The sequence below is a fragment of the Ursus maritimus genome, unplaced genomic scaffold, assembly GCF_017311325.1.
Source record: "Ursus maritimus isolate PB19 unplaced genomic scaffold, ASM1731132v1 scaffold_29, whole genome shotgun sequence".
Classification (NCBI taxonomy): Eukaryota; Metazoa; Chordata; class Mammalia; order Carnivora; family Ursidae; genus Ursus; species Ursus maritimus.
In genome coordinates this window covers 31663299-31679441 of record NW_024425452.1, presented here as the reverse complement: position 1 = coordinate 31679441, position 16143 = coordinate 31663299, and the positions used below count along the sequence as shown (strand labels likewise).

General features: G+C 36.6%; 1 long non-coding RNA gene across 1 annotated transcript in view; it reads right to left on the bottom strand.

Annotated features, from left to right (window-relative positions):
- The window catches only part of LOC121105723, a 340480-nt gene that overhangs the window by 246965 nt on the left and 77372 nt on the right, over positions 1-16143 (bottom strand). Inside the window, exon 3 of the long non-coding RNA XR_005838361.1 lies at positions 240-356. This is a non-coding gene — a long non-coding RNA (uncharacterized LOC121105723). The remainder of the gene's footprint in view (positions 1-239; positions 357-16143) is intronic.

The following is a 16143-nucleotide window of genomic DNA, read 5'->3' as shown; positions in this document are numbered from 1 at the left end:
AAAATACAATATGACAACAGTTTCCCCCATTATTCAAGAGTAGAGTCTTCCTATGAAAATTTTCATAAGCTAAAATGGAGTAAAATGAAAAAGCAATCATCATTAATATATATAGAAAATTTTTTAAGTGTTCCTCAACCTCGCAAAATAACTCTTTTTAGGCTTTTCTAATACCTTAAGACACATCTTTTTTGGTAACAGATGCACAAAATAAATCAAGATAAAGCACAGATACTCACAGACACAGTTCAAAGCTGTAGTGGCTTGATGCTGAGCTGTCTAGTGTAGTTCCTGGGAAGGAGCTTGGTGGGGCCCCTCTCGCTGCTCTGAGCACCCTCGACTCCCATACAGGCTTGCTGCAAAAAAAATGTTGAATGTTATTTTTGTTTTCCACCTTTTTCCCTAAAAGCAAAAATTCTCTCCAGGTTTCTTTTGGTTACCAAAAACAGGTACTAATGTAATTTCTTCATAAAAGTAAAGTGGCATAATGCAAACTTTCAAAAAGCAGGGAACACCTGATCACCTTTAAACTTAACATCCTTAAGTGACCTTTGTCACTCTCAAGGTCAAAATTCAAACTTCTTACCATATGCTAAGAGGCATATCATTTTGAGATACTATAAACTTTTACTCGCTCACCTCTCATAATTTTTCCCTTCTCATTGTCCAGCTGTAAAGATCTGTTTAGACTCTTCTTTTTTTTTTTTTTTTTTTTTAAAGATTTTATTTATTTATTCGACAGAGATAGAGACAGCCAGCGAGAGAGGGAACACAAGCAGGGGGAGTGGGAGAGGAAGAAGCAGGCTCATAGCAGAGGAGCCTGATGTGGGGCTCGATCCCATAACGCTGGGATCACGCCCTGAGCCGAAGGCAGACGCTTAACCGCTGTGCCACCCAGGCGCCCCTGTTTAGACTCTTCTGAGTGCATCCTGTGTTTCTTCCTTGGCACAGACTTAGCCTCTGATCTTTGTATCTCATACTCTTCTTTGACTTATCACATAAAAGTTGCCACCTCTCTGAAGCCAAACCTAACATTCCCATACCTCTGCCAATATGGAATGACAGTTGCGTTAGGATTCTAAACCCAATAATTACACTTAACACTCTGTGCTTCAGTGATAAAAATTATTAGCTTTTTTGATTTAGTTTCTCAGGACATTCATGAGACTGTGAGCCCTTTAAAGATGAGAATACAAAAACATTTATTCATTCATTACCCAAACATTTAGGTTATAGTATATAGAATTTAGATCTTATTTGCAAGTTCTATTCTTTAGAACAGGTTGGATGGAAACAAGGTTAAGAAATAACCCTGGAGTCAGATGATTTGGTTTGAATCTTGTCTCTATCACCTATAACCTATGTGATTTAAGGCAAATAACTAAGCCTTGTTAAGGTTGTTTCCTCAGCAATAAAATCAGGAAAATACTGCCTATATTACATAGATCTTCTGAGAATTAACTGATATAATATATTCTAAGCCCTTAACACAGAGATGAACACTTAGTAAACAATATATAATAACTTTCATTTTTAATGATATAGTTTTTTATAAATACAGAGTGATAACATAACGTATGTACAGCTATGAAGTAACTTGTGTCACATTTCCAACTCTTTTCTGGCCTAATATAAAAATACTTTCCCTAGTTTGTTATATGTTAGCTTTAAGAAGTCATCCACACCAAAACACTACCAGAAATAATGAACAAATTCAGTAAAGTGGCAGGATACAAAATCAATACCCAGAAATTGGTAGCATTTCTATACGCTAATAATGAAGTCACAGAAAGATATTTAGAAAACAACACCATTTACAATTGCACCAAGAAGAATAAAATCCTAAGAATAAACTTAACCAAAGGGATAAAAGACCTGTACTCTGAAAACTATAGAACACTGGTGAAAAATTGAAGATGACACAAATAAATTGAAAAAAATTCCACGCTCATGGATTAGAAGAATTAATAATCATATAATGCCCATATTACCCAAAGCAATCTACAGATTCAATGTAATTCCTATCAAAAGACCAACAGCATTTTTCACAAAACAAGAACAAATAATCCTAAAATTTGCATGGAACCACAGAATACCCTGAATAACCAAAGTAACCCTGAGAAAGAAGAACAAAGCTGGAGGTACCACAATACCAGATTTCAAAATATACTAAAAAGTGGTAATAATCAAAACAGCATGGTGCTGGTACAAAAACAGATACATAGATCAATGGAACAAAATGGAGACCCGAGAAATAAACCCATGACTACGTGTCAATTAATCTATGACAAAGGAAGCAAGACTATACAATGAAGAAAAGACAGTCTTTTCAATAAATGGTGCTGAGAAAACAGAATAGCTACATGTAACAGAATGAAACTAAACTACTTTCTAACACCATACGCAAAAATAAGCTCAAAACAGATTAAAGACCTAAATGGGAGACCTGAGGCCATAAAAATTCTAGAAGAGAGTACAGGCAGTAATTTTTCTGACATTGGCCATAGCAACATTTTTCTAGATAGGTCTCCTAAGGCAAGGGAAACAAAAGCAAAAATAAACTATTGGAACTACATCAAAATAAAAAGCTTTTGCACAGCAAAGGAAACCATCAACAAAACAAAAAGACAACCTACTGAGGGGGAGAAGATATTTGCAAATGATATATCTGATAAGGGATTAATATCCACAATATATAAAGAACTTATACAACTCAACACCAAAAAACAATCTGATTAAAAAATGGGCAGCAGACCTGAATAGACTTTTTTCCAAAGAAGACGTACAGATGGCCAACAGACACATGAAAAGATGCTCAACATCACTCATCATCAGGGAAATACAAATCAAAATCACAATGAGATATCACCTTACACCTGTCAGAATGGCTAAAAACAAACAAGAAACACTGAGTGTTGGTGAGAATGTGGAAAAAAGGAACTCTCATGCACTGTGGGAAGGAGTGTAAACTGGTGCAGCCATAGTGGAAAAGAGTATGGAGGTTCCTCAAAAAACTTAAAAACAGAAATACCTTATGATCTAATAATTCTATTGGGTATTTATCCAAAGGGGAAAAAAAAAACTAATTTAAAAAGATATATGCTTCCCTATGTTTATTGCAGCAATAGCCAAGACATGGAAGCAACCTCAGTATCCATCGATAGATGAATGGATAAGGAAAATGTGTATGCATATATACAATATATATACAATGGAATGTTACTCGACCATAAAAAAGGATGAGATAGTGCCATTTGCAGCAACATGAATGGACCTAGAGGGTGTTATGCTAAGTGAAATAAGTCATACTGAGAAAGACAAATACCATATGATTCTGCTCATAAATGGAATCTAAAATAAAATGAATAAACAAAAAGCAGAATTAGATCTATAAATATGGAGAACAAACTGATAGCTGCCAAAGGGAAGGGAGTGGAAGGTTGAGCAAACTGGGTGAAGGGAAGTGGGAGATACAAGCCTCCAGTCATGGAATGAATAAGTCACAGGAGTAAAAGGCACAGCATAAGGAATACAGTCAATGATACTGTAATAACAAAGTAAGAGGACACATGGTAGCTACACTTGTGGGGAATGTATAAAATTGTCAAATCATCAAAAAAATAAATAGATGATAGATAGGTAAATAGAAATCATCCACACTAAATGATATTTCTTTTTTGTGGCCCCATCTGTCAATAATTAAAATTCAAAGTATTAATTCTGCTTTTCACTACTCTGAAATACTTCTTAATATCATTTATAATTCTGAAATCATTTGTAAATTTTTGATAGATTTCTGGGTTCCATATCCTGTTTGTTTGATCTACTTTTCTATCTTTATGCCAATACCACAGTCTTATTTATTGTGCTTTTTAATCAATTACTGTAACTTTATAGGCTGGTTCTCTTTTTACAAAGTTGTTTTATCCATATATGAACAAGAAGAACAACAAAACTTCAGCCCATACCTTGCACCATAAACAAAAACTAACACAGAATGGATCATAGATCTAAAGATAAAACTTACAATTACAAAATTTCTCAAAGAACACATAGGAGAAAGCTTTTGAGACTCTGGTTTAGGCAAAGATTTCTTACATACAACATCAAAAGCACAATTCACAAAAGAAAAAAAAACTATATGATCCTTTTAATGTATTGCTGAATTCAGTTTGCTAATATTTTACTGAGGATTTTTGCATCTATATCCATCAAAGATATTGACCTGTAGTCTTCTTTTCTTGCGGTGTCTTCTGGTTTTGGTATCAGGGTAATACCGGCTTTGTAAAATGAGTCTGGAAGTGTTTCTCCTCTTCTACATTTTAGAAGAGTTTGAGAAGGATTGGCTTTATTTCTTCTTTAAATGCTTGGCAAAACTCAGCCATGAAACCATCTGGTCTTGGACTTTCCTTTGTGTCGGACACTGTACTAGGCACTGATTATTCAAATCTGAATCCCTGTCCTTCAAAAATGTATGACTTAACGGTCAACCATGTGCAATGCTACCAAGAGATCAAGCGAGGTAAGGACAGGGACAATATCCATTGGTTTTGGCAATGGGGGACAGTTGCAACTGAATAGGAGAAGCCACAGTTTGGAGGCTCATAGTAAATGGAAAGGAAAAGGTAGAGGTAGATGAATGAGACTATTGAATTGGGTGCCAGATCTTTTTAAGGTTGTGAAGATTAAAGAACTTTTAAATACTGACGGGATAAAATGAAAGAAATATTGAAAATTAAGAAAAATTAGGGGATAATTGAAAACTACCTCTCTAAGGTAGAAAAGAATGGGACTCAAGACACAGGTGGTAAAACTGGCTTTTGTCAAAAGAGAAACATGATCAGTTGAGACACAAACAGGTGTGTGATTTTGATTCAGAACTCATGAGTTTCTTTCAAGGTGTTCTAACTTCCGGCATCCTAAAAGACAGAATCTCTGCTAAAAAGAGAGTATCTTCCACAAAAAGGGAAACTATTTTGCCAAAAAAAGAGAGATAAAGAGAGAATGGGAGTAGTTATTATTTAGAAGTAGTTATTATTACTGATGAGATCTGACTTAAAAAAAAAAAGTAAGAGAACACAATGGCATTGTCCAGTAGCATTAAGATCTCCTTTGTTTGATTACCATGACTGTATAAAAAGACCAATATATCCACTTGTGGAGTTTTCTCCAGGCAAGGAAAAAGCAGTTATTGGGATTCCTCCATGAATGTGCAAAGTTTAGAATATGAACAGGAGAGAATAGCCCAATCTCAGTTGGGAGAAAATGAAGTAGATAGAAGTAGAATAAATGAAAGTCCCAAAGTAGTGGAACAGCAAATCATTGGTGGCTCAGTGGTAGAATTCTTGCCTCCTAAAGTAGTGACAGAACAAATGTTTGGGTTATCACAGCTCAGTTGGACTCGGATGGTTCTCTGAATTATAATGTTAAAGGTGAGTTTAAGGATATGGCCATTTGGATGATAGCCAACGAAGGAGCCAAGAAGGTTGCTAGAGGCACAGAGATACAGGTTTCCAGAAAAGTAGAACAATCAATCTTGTGGATGCTGGTTTTGCTTGGAGCAATGTTAACACCTGGAGTGTTAACAAGTTAGGAATAGGTGCCACAGACTTCAAAAATTAGGAGAATAATCAGGAAGTTTATAGAATTTAATGACAAGATGGGTGGATTAATTATAGTCTAACCCATTAGTCTTAGAATAGCTGAAATTTTACATGAAGGAGGAGAAAAATATCCTGAACAAAGCCATGAAAGCAATGAGAAAGGTAAACACATAGGACATAGATCTGCTGAGTATAGCACTGTCTGAACGATATGGTTTTTTTTTTTTTTTAGACATCCTTCTATATCTTGAGGGTAGAAATATAAATTTCTCATCTTATGTAACACATTCTCCTACCTTTAGTTATATGTAAATAAATGTTGAATTTTTTCTAGAAAAATAAAAAACTAATTTTCAAAAGAGGTATTCTTGCTGAGCTCAAACACTCCTGCCACCATTGCAAGCCTATCAATCCTGCGAATCCTATTTGAGAAAGACAAGGCACAGGTCTTCTCTACTCTGAGATTCTGAATTCAAATATGCAATTCCATTATGTCTTTCTTCACCTTCAGGATGCAGTCCAAAGCGCAGGTCAAAAGAGCTCACCTACTTTTCCTAATGACTTTCAACCAGACTATTAAGTTTCTTTTACAACTTTTTTCTAACCTGAATCCCGAATCAGTGTTTTAGAAAGCCAATAATTCAGTGCTTTTGTCCTTCAGCTTCCACCTGAAAATTCACCCACAGGAGAGAAAGAAAAGTAGCCTTGTACCACATAACCCAAATAAGCTGATCAAGCAGGTGGCTGAGGCATGGCTGTGGGTGAAGAAAAGAACGCCTCAGTTGTGGTAACTAACACATTGTAAGGGGGTAAAGACAGAAAACACTGAAATGAGAGCCAGTAGACTGGAGATCAACACCATTCTTGTGTCTTCCATGATGTAGCTGTTTAGAAAGTTGTTTAACTTCTCTGGGCTACCTTTCCTTGCCTAGAAAATTATGTTTGGCAATTATCTGACCACAAAGGTCCTTTTTAAGTCCATGATAAGCAATTCATGGGATCCCTCTAATGTAGGTGATGGCACCTAGTTTCCTACCTAAGTTTTCCAATACATTCTCTCCTCTGCCTTTTCATAGAACTTCTCGGGTCTCTCAGTTTCTGGCTTAAAGCACTCTACCTGGCAAAATTGAGGATAAGCTCTCTAAGACTGCACTCAAACTAGATGAATTAACTTTTGACCATTGCGAGCTATGAGGACTCAAGCAACTATCTCCTCTGACTGAGCATGAGACACCTTCTTGTGTGGTGAAATTGCCTAAGTACAGTGCCTGCCATGTGGTGTGTGCCAGTTAAATATTAGTTTCCTTCTTTGGGGGGTCATATATGTTTTTGGCTAGAGCCAAATTACATGTCTGCTTTTAGTCAGAGTGAAACAGAAGCACCCAGTGTTTTAAACTGAAACGACTCACGCTCAAGACAAGAACAAAAAGACTACCTGGCCCTGCTCCTGCTCCTTTGACTTTATTTTTCTCTAAGAGGTGGGGCTTGTTTTGAGATGGAGGTGGGAGTGCCTTTCTCTCGTCTAGTTACAGGGTCCTAAAGTGCAAACAGGAAGAAATAAGCCTTTCCCTTGGAGCCTCAGTATCTGTTCAATCTCACACGCAGAGCAAATCGTTCAGTCTTCTTTTCAGCATGGAAGCGTGATTTGGCTGCTACTGACAATATAATTGCTATATGAAAGCAAAAAAAAAAAAAAAACCAATTATACTATTTGGAACAGTGTACAATGACCAATGCATAAGTGTGTGTATCTGTATCTATGGTGTGTGTGTATGTATATATAGTGTTACGTTTTTCTCTTTGATTAAAATAGCCAAATGGGGAGGGGAGGGCAGAGGTGTCAAAGACTCTGAAGATGTGTGTGTGTGTGTGTGTGTGTGTGTGTGTGTAAATATAGCTAAGTGCCAGAAAGGAAATTAAGGCAACTGTGAGTTGATCGGGAGGACTGGGGGCCAGCAATGCAGTCTGCTGTAGGTCACTGATACATAACAAACCACGTGCAACGTGAACTCCTCTGCAGTGTGAAGCCACAGCCCCACGGTGTCCTATGTACTGTGCTCCTACCTGAGCGTTTAACACAGTTACTCAACGTAAAAGAGGGTTATCTTCTATCAATAAGGACATTAACAATAGATACTGAAATAGTACTTAACTCTAAATTACTAAAGCAGTAGAACGTAATTGAGATTTTTCAGTACACAAATTTCCCACAGTAATTTTATTTACTTGGAAAAATATAATGTAGACTCTCAGAAGAAGAAAGAAGATAAGACAAACAGAGTGGGAGCTGTGTGTGTGTGTAAACATTGCACATTTGTGCATAATAACCTAAGTGAGGGTTCAAATAAATTTTACTTTGGGATATACTAAAGATACATAACGAGACGCGGAAGGAGCAGAGAAAAAACTCCTGAATGACAATCTTAGAAACAACACACTTGCCAGTTTCCCCTGAAACTTTTGTCTCAGAGTGACCTTGTATCAACCACCCCAGTTGCTACAGATGGATACTAACACAGAAACAACAAACGGTAGGTTGATTTGCTTCAGAGGAAATTTATATCCCCAACTGAATCTTCTTCACCATATGTAGACTACAAAACAGTAATACTTTATCACTCATTTAACTACTGAGCTAACTCTAAAAAATATGGTTAGATTATCTTTTTCTTATATCCTTTAAACTTCTTGTTATAGTTGGTAAAATAATGGTGAATATCCCTAGTAAATATTCACATAAATGTCTCATTTCCTATATATTAGCAGCTCTCCCACAGAACAAACAGATTGGAATTGGCCCGGGCCCAGCCTGACTTCACCAGGTATGTGTCAGTCTCATAAGAAAGGTAACATTCCAGTGGAGCCATTGACTTTACAGTCTGACTTCCCCAGTTTCTGTACTTAATTCTGTTCTCTGGAATTCTTCTTGGATGAACCTACTTATTCCTATGTGAAATGTTTTATCTTTTAGATGTTTCTTCTCAAGAACATCATCTAGCTTGGTTAATATCTCTGTGATTTGGGGGAAAATGTCTCATATTAATCCCTGTTATGGGCAGGGACCATTCAGAGGCAGTACGGACAAGTGTCTAAAAGACATATTCTAGAGTCTGGCTGTGCCAGTTCAGATTCTGCCTTTATCACTTACTTGCTGTGTCACACGAACAAATTAATTAACCCCTCTGTGTCTTGGTTTCCTTGTGAAATAGGAATGATAATATGTTTTCTCAAAAATTTGCAACAAACATCCACAAAATGTTAAAAGACTGCCTGGCACATAGTAGGCGTTCAACATATATTAGCTATTATTAATTTGTAGGTATAGAGGGTAAGGCAGAAAGGGAGGGAGCAAGGAGTTAATGTTTTCTCTTTGGTTTCTGATGTTTTTTGTTTACCTGCTGCTCCCTTAGTTTACAGCCAGTACCTTCAGAAAATAGCCCAGATTCCTAGATCATTATGTGCTGGATAACTAATATGCAATGATTTCTTCCTAAATTCTGAGTCCTACACTTATAAACGCCACATAAACTTCTGCTCTGAGCTTGTTTACGCAGAGAGAGGCATGTCTTTTCCAACATGAGATCTTGCTGTCCCCGATTAGAAAAAAGGAGCTCCATACATTCTTTCCATAGAGGTATCACTTCATGTAGTTTGCCATCAGAAAAGCTACATTTTACCTCTACTTTTTTTTTTTATCACTAAGACATTTCCCCCAGTCATCACTAAAGATTTCCCCCAGTCCCTTAATACATAATTTTAAATAACATTTGGCAATAAAACTTTGGCAAAGAAAACTTGTTCAAAATCTCTTTTTTCAAAATTAAAATAGCATCCAGTTGTTTCTCTTTCTTTCCATATGTTCACATGCTCAATTACTTCTGAATTTGTTCACTATACAGAAACAGACAAAAAAGGTTAAGATTAAAGTGCATGAAACCACAAACATAATGAAGAAGATAAACTTAGATTTGTTGACTGAATCCCAGGAGACACCAGCAGATTTGGGAAATTTCTCTTGAATTCTATAGAATGAATTTTTTACACTCAAAAAGTAAAGCACTCTGGGGCGCCTGGGTGGCACAGCGGTTGAGCGTCTGCCTTCGGCTCAGGGCGTGATCCCGGCGTTACGGGATCGAGCCCCAGATCAGGCTCCTCCTCTATGAGCCTGCTTCTTCCTCTCCCACTCCCCCTGCTTGTGTTCCCTCTCTCGCTGGCTGTCTCTATCTCTGTCAAATACATAAATAAAATCTTAAAAAAAAAAAAAAAAGTAAAGCACTCTACTCAACAGGCAATAAATGGAATAAATATGCTACTTCAAAGAAATAGATCGTGATGACCCTAAATAAGGACGTAGATTAGATGTTTAAAAGACCCCATTCTGAGATAGTGAGGAAATCTGGAATTGGCTAATGTTTATCCTTAATGAAAATTCTTTAACAGTTCAGACAAGATGGTGTTAGTTTCTATAATTTGCCTAGGCTTCGTCATGCTCAGACATATTAAATACTAGAGGGAAATGCCATTTTCAGTCAAGATTTTGTCAGTATTTTTGAAAGTTCCACTTTTTTTTTTTTTTTTTTTTTTAGTTTTTATTCAACGGTCATTGCCAAAGCCCTTTGGTTGCTTAGTGTCTGGCAGGAGTATCTGGAGAATCTGGTTATTTCAGTTAAGTGGGTACTAGGGAAGGAGGCGGTAATTCTAGATATGCAAATTACATGATCTTCCAATTACAGATCAAATTCAAACCTTCGTATATTTGTCTTTGGCAAAACAAGTCCTCCTGTCTTTAAAAGGAAAAAGTCCTGAAACACACCTTATTGAGAAGGCAGCTAAAGTTGGCGGTACACCAAAAAGCTCACAAAACTACTATTTCATGATATAAATGTAAATGAATTAAAAGCACATGGATGAACATTTATTTCAAATATGCAAAGTTATATGAACGATGTATCGGGTTTTTCTTAGCCTGGCACAGTAGAAAATGAATTTAAGATGATTGGAACATTAACAATGTGGCCAGGTTCACTTGTTCCTCTGACGTGTGCTGAAAGAATGGCATTTTATCTCAAGGCAGAATTCCTGTGGTCTGACTAAGCATCCACCCATTTCTTTTCATGGGTCCTCCAATTGTAAAGAGACTCTGGGAGATTTCAAAACTCATGCAAGAAGAATCAAGATCTAAGGAATCCTTGTTACAACTAAAACAGATTAAAAAAAAAATCTACCTCTGAGTGATCCACGCCAAACCTGTATGTAGCTCTCTACTTATGATTTATTAAATTCATAAAAACGTTTCCATCACTCTTAGATCATCAGCTTGCAGCACGTATATTTCATTTGGAGTCTCTTATGTCCACAAAACTCTGTTCTTTCTGTGCAATGCAAATTGGCTAGTATTGGTGAAAAACCGTGAGACTCACTCAAGCTCCACATTTGTAGATCTGCCTTAATCTTCCTTGTCTTAGCTAAGAGCCACAGTCACAGAGATAGCATTGCCAGTGGATACAACTTATTCAGAAACTACTCATTTCAAGATTCATATTTTATGTATGTTCACACATACCATCTTCCCCACACCACCGTGAGCCACGTGGCACTGCAGTAAAGCCATGCTGAGGTTCACCCTGGTTTGCGACAGTCTTCCTTCTAGATTCATCCACATTTCATTCCCTGAACTCTGTCTTTTCTCTATCACACCCTCTTGACCTCTTGGGTTCTCCTCACTCATCCACTCCCTGGAGTCCGTTTATCCTCCATGACCACTTCCATTTCCATGAAGACATTCTAAGGAGGGCAGCCTACACTGATTACTCCCTTTCCAAACACGATTATGTGTTTTATTATTTTATGCTTTTCCCTACATCCTTATTTGTTTTATATGTGTAGACAATGCTATCTTGCCCACAAAGTTTGTATTCTGTTAGAGGGCAGAGTGATGCCCAATACTTCCTCTATTACTTTCCTAATGCACAGGCGGAGGTCTGTGGTGTATTTCTGTGGTTAGAAACTGCCTTATCTGCTGTGGAATCAGTGATGGCCCTTTGTGATTTTTGCAAGCTATACCCTCTTCTGCCACAGGTAGATGGAAATGCCCCATCATAATAAAGTACATACTGAAGTGAACACTTCCGGGTATGAACAGAAGGACAAGGTAGTGGCTGGTGAGGCATGACTCACTCTGCCTGGATCCTTTCCCATGCGGAAGGAGAGGCTGCCAGTGCAATGGGGCTATTGCTCAAGAAAGTTAGAGCCAACCCATCACAGACATCCTTACAGAGTTTGTCGACAAACTGCATTCCTTCTTCTTCTTCTCACTTCTCTCCCTCTCTCTACCATTTACTCTTGTCTTCAAATATAATATCTATTTTATTAATTTGCATTTTCTAAGATATAATAGTAAAGAATAAACAAATTAGTTGTTTCTCATTTCAAAGCACTTCTCTGGTTATATTGCACACATTCACATGGGGATTGATTGGAGAATTTAACGTCTGCTTCATCTAATGCATTCTTAAAATTTTCATCTTATTTTGCTCTTTCTGTTCTATGTGCTTCTGTATTTCCCTTTTATCTGCCTTTTTTCTATGTGGATTATATTGGCTTTTGCTTTTATTTTTTCTACAGCATTTTGGATTATATATGTGCCCAATTTCTAATTCTACTAGATTTAAAACCTAACAGCCAGTTACATTTTAAAGATCATAAAGATTTTAAGACTATGTCAGAGTCATGATCTGATAAATTAGTGTCCTTTCTATTTAAGATGAAAATTTAAGCCACCTCTACTCTACACATAATTTCCACCCATGCACTCATCCACTTTTTGGTTTTCTTTAATATATAAAATGTGTCTAAATTATTGAATCATTAGTTTTATATAATACGCCATTCTCATTTTTTCACATTTGTATGTACTTTTGCACAAGTGATTAATATCAGTGATCAAAACCTGGTATAGGCTACATTTTACTCTAGTCTCTCAACCACCTTGTGGAGCAGGTGTTTTACAGGGAAGTAACTAGCGTGTATCTAACAGATATCAAGTGCAGTATTTCTGGCCAGAGAGTATCTAAAGCTAAGAGCCCAGCTCTTAACACTCAGAGATCTCTATTTTTTTTTTTTTTTTTTTTTTTTAGGAATTTCAGGGTGCTCCAAATCAGTAATACCACCACCAGGACCCACTTCTTCATTATGACCACGACAGGCATGCTTCATGATTATGTGTGGGTTGCTAACTTCCACAGCCTCCAGTGACTTCTGGGCTCCCTCATCAAATGCCAATTTACACAGCTCTAGAAACTGCAGAATACATTTGGGAGAACTCAAGACTTCAATTTTCCTTTCGTTTTTCGTAATAAGTGTTTCTTCAAATAACTTTTTATTTTTAGGAAAATAAAATGTGTGCTATATTTTGGTTAAGTCCAGGCATATTAGAGAAACTCCTTATGAAATATTTAACTTTGTACCTGTGCTGTACACAAATGACATTTTTAAAAACATTTTCAACCTTTTTTGCTGAGGCAACATTTACATAAAGTAATAGCACCCATCTTAAGTAGAGGAGTTTTGACAACGATCAAAATATTTCCACCATCGCGATCAGGATATTACTCTAAAAGGTCTACAGTCACCCCCGCCCGGTCAACCTTTGGTTCCAGTCAACCACTCTTCTTCTTTGGGTCACTACCCATTAGTTTCACCTGTTCCAGAACTTCATACAAATGGAATAACATAGTAGCATGAACTCCTTTCTTCCTGGCTTCTTTCATTCAGCGTGTCTCCGAGATTCATTTAGTTATATACATCAGAAGTTTGCTTCCTCTTTTTAGGTGAGTAACATCCCACCACGTGAATATACCATAATTTAACAATTCACCTGAGGACAAGCATGTGGTCGTTTCCATTTTGAAGTGATTGCATATAAAACCATTACACATTCATGCGCAAGACTTTGTGTTGATGTATGTTTTCATTGTCTTGGGGTAAATCCATGAGAGTGGAATTACTGAGTTATGTGGTAACTTGAGTGTTTGACTTTATGAGAAACATGCAAAAGGTTTCCCCAAAGGGCTATACCATATTACACTGCTGCCAGCATGATACAAGAGTTCTACTTCTTCCATTCATTCAACACAATAGTTTGTGTTGTGTAACATTTTTATACTTCAGTCATCCTAAGAAGTATATAATGGTGTCTCATTATGATTTAATTTGAATTTCCTGGTGATTAGTTACATTGAGCAAATTTTCATATGTTTATTGGCCATTCACCTACATTCTTTTGTGAAGTGTCTATTCAAATCTTTTGCCCATTTTTACTGGGCTATTTTTGTTCTTATAATTTTAAGAGTTCTTTACATATTCTAGATAGAAATTCTATGTTAAATATATGGATTGCACATATTTTCTCTCAGTCTTTGATTTGTCCTTTTACTTTCTTTAATGGAGTCTTTTAATGAGCATAAATTTTTAGTTTTTATGAAATCCAAGTTATCAGATTGTTCTTTTACAGCTAGTGCTTTTTTGTCCTAAAAATTTATTTTCCAGTCCAAGGCTATGAAGGTTTTCTTCTAGATATTTTGGTTACTTTTATTTTCTACATAAAATGCTTAATTTTCTGCCTGTGTTCCTTATATTGCATTTTTAGATTTTTTTTGCAATCCTTTCTAATTGTTAGACCTGGCTCATCAAATATTTATTAAATATTTTTAATGCACCAGGCATTTATAAATAAATTATCTTACATAAATTTAAAAACAATCCAAGTGAATTAAATATTATTTTTATGCTCATTTTACAGAAGAGGTATGTAAAGCATGGATAATTTAAATAAGTCAAAAGGCCAGATTTTAAATCCAGGCAATCTGTTCCTAGGGTCATGTCATGTGGCTCCTTGGTCCATTTCATTAATTATTAGGACTTTCCAACTCATTCTGTTGTCTTTCATCTTATCTTATATTTTCATCCAAGTTTGTCCTGTCTTTAGAGCTGTTCCCGGTTCATAGTACTTTAAATCCTTCGAGGATTTCAAAAAGCTTCTTGAATTTTCTTTTTTTCTCCCAAAGTGTAGTTTTCAGAAATAATCCATCTTTCTTCACAAATTCTTTATCCTTGTTCATGCCTTCACTACCAAGTTACCAGGTTTCATGTGGTTATGTTTTTTCCTATTTAAATATGGTAAAATCAGACTATTTTTGACTATTCAGACTTAATTTGTCAACATATAGTGTGTTCTGCCATTATGAGATTTTTGCATACCTCATAAGTGTGTATATGCTCATTTTTACCTACCCTGATACATTATCAGTTGGTAGGTGAATGAAGGTCCACAGCTTCTAGTCAAATTCCTCTTTTCCTTGCAATTCTGCCCCATTGAGGTAACATCATTTCTTGACCCAAATTCCTGGTTAGTGAAACCCTAACTCTGTGAAAGCTATAATTCTTATTAAGTGCTCCTTCGGAGATTTTTCTGGGTTAAAAGCCCCACCGATATTGCTTACTTACTAAATAGCAACATGCAAGTGTTCAGTCTTCCTCACACATGGACAGCTTAATACCCAGTTGTTTTCTGGATATTACTGTCTGTGAAGGGTTACATGAGGAGGATGAAGTAATGTGAGGAAACAAGTTTTAGCTGCCTTAAAACTGGGAAAGATCAGGGTGGAAAGACAGCTGCTCACACTTTAAGTTTCGGAGTCTACACAATGTCTGAAGGGTATAAAGAGTTTTCTGAAGTTTCCCGGGCATCCTCTGTTGCATGAAGCAAGCTCTAGGACGGTTTTCTCAAGCCAGCTCCATCTACATACGTGTCTGTGTAGGAGGACTAACATGTAGGCTCTGGAAATAACTTGTTTTGTGCTAATAAAATGTCTATCTTGTGTCGTTCTGATTCTTTGTAAATATTTTACTGAGGGCTTAAAAGAACCACCTTCAGGGGCTGCTTGTCAACACCATTTTAAAGACAAATTTCCATAAACTATTTCTTCTCATTTTTAAACCTCAGATGCTGGTTGTTGTTGGTTTTTTTTTTTTTTTTTTTTTACTTATTCATTATTTGCTTATTTTTATTATGGTCTCACATTTCCTAATTCATTCAGCTTAAGTTACATATCTAGTAGTTAGCATTCAGCTGATTTTAAAGTTCACGCTTTGTTTAGGCAAATTTTTTATTTTTTAAGAGAAGAGAGGTGGGGTTGGGCAGGGGGAGAGGGAGAGAGAGAATCTTAAGCAGGCTGCATGCCCAGCACAGAGCCTGACACAGGGCTCAATCTCACAACCCTGAGGTCATGACCTGAGCTGAAATCAAGAATTGGACACTTAACCGACTGAGGCACCCAGATGCCCCTACTTAGAAAAATTTTAAAAAACTTATCAGAATCTCATTTTTTGTTTTTGTTTGTTTGTTATGTTTCTAAGATTTTATTTATTTATTTGTCAGAGAGAGAGAGAGAGAGAGAGAGAGACCGAGCAAGAAGGGGAGCAGTAGGCAGAAGGAGAAGCAGGCTCCCTGCTGAACAAACAGCCCAAAGAGGGGCTCAAT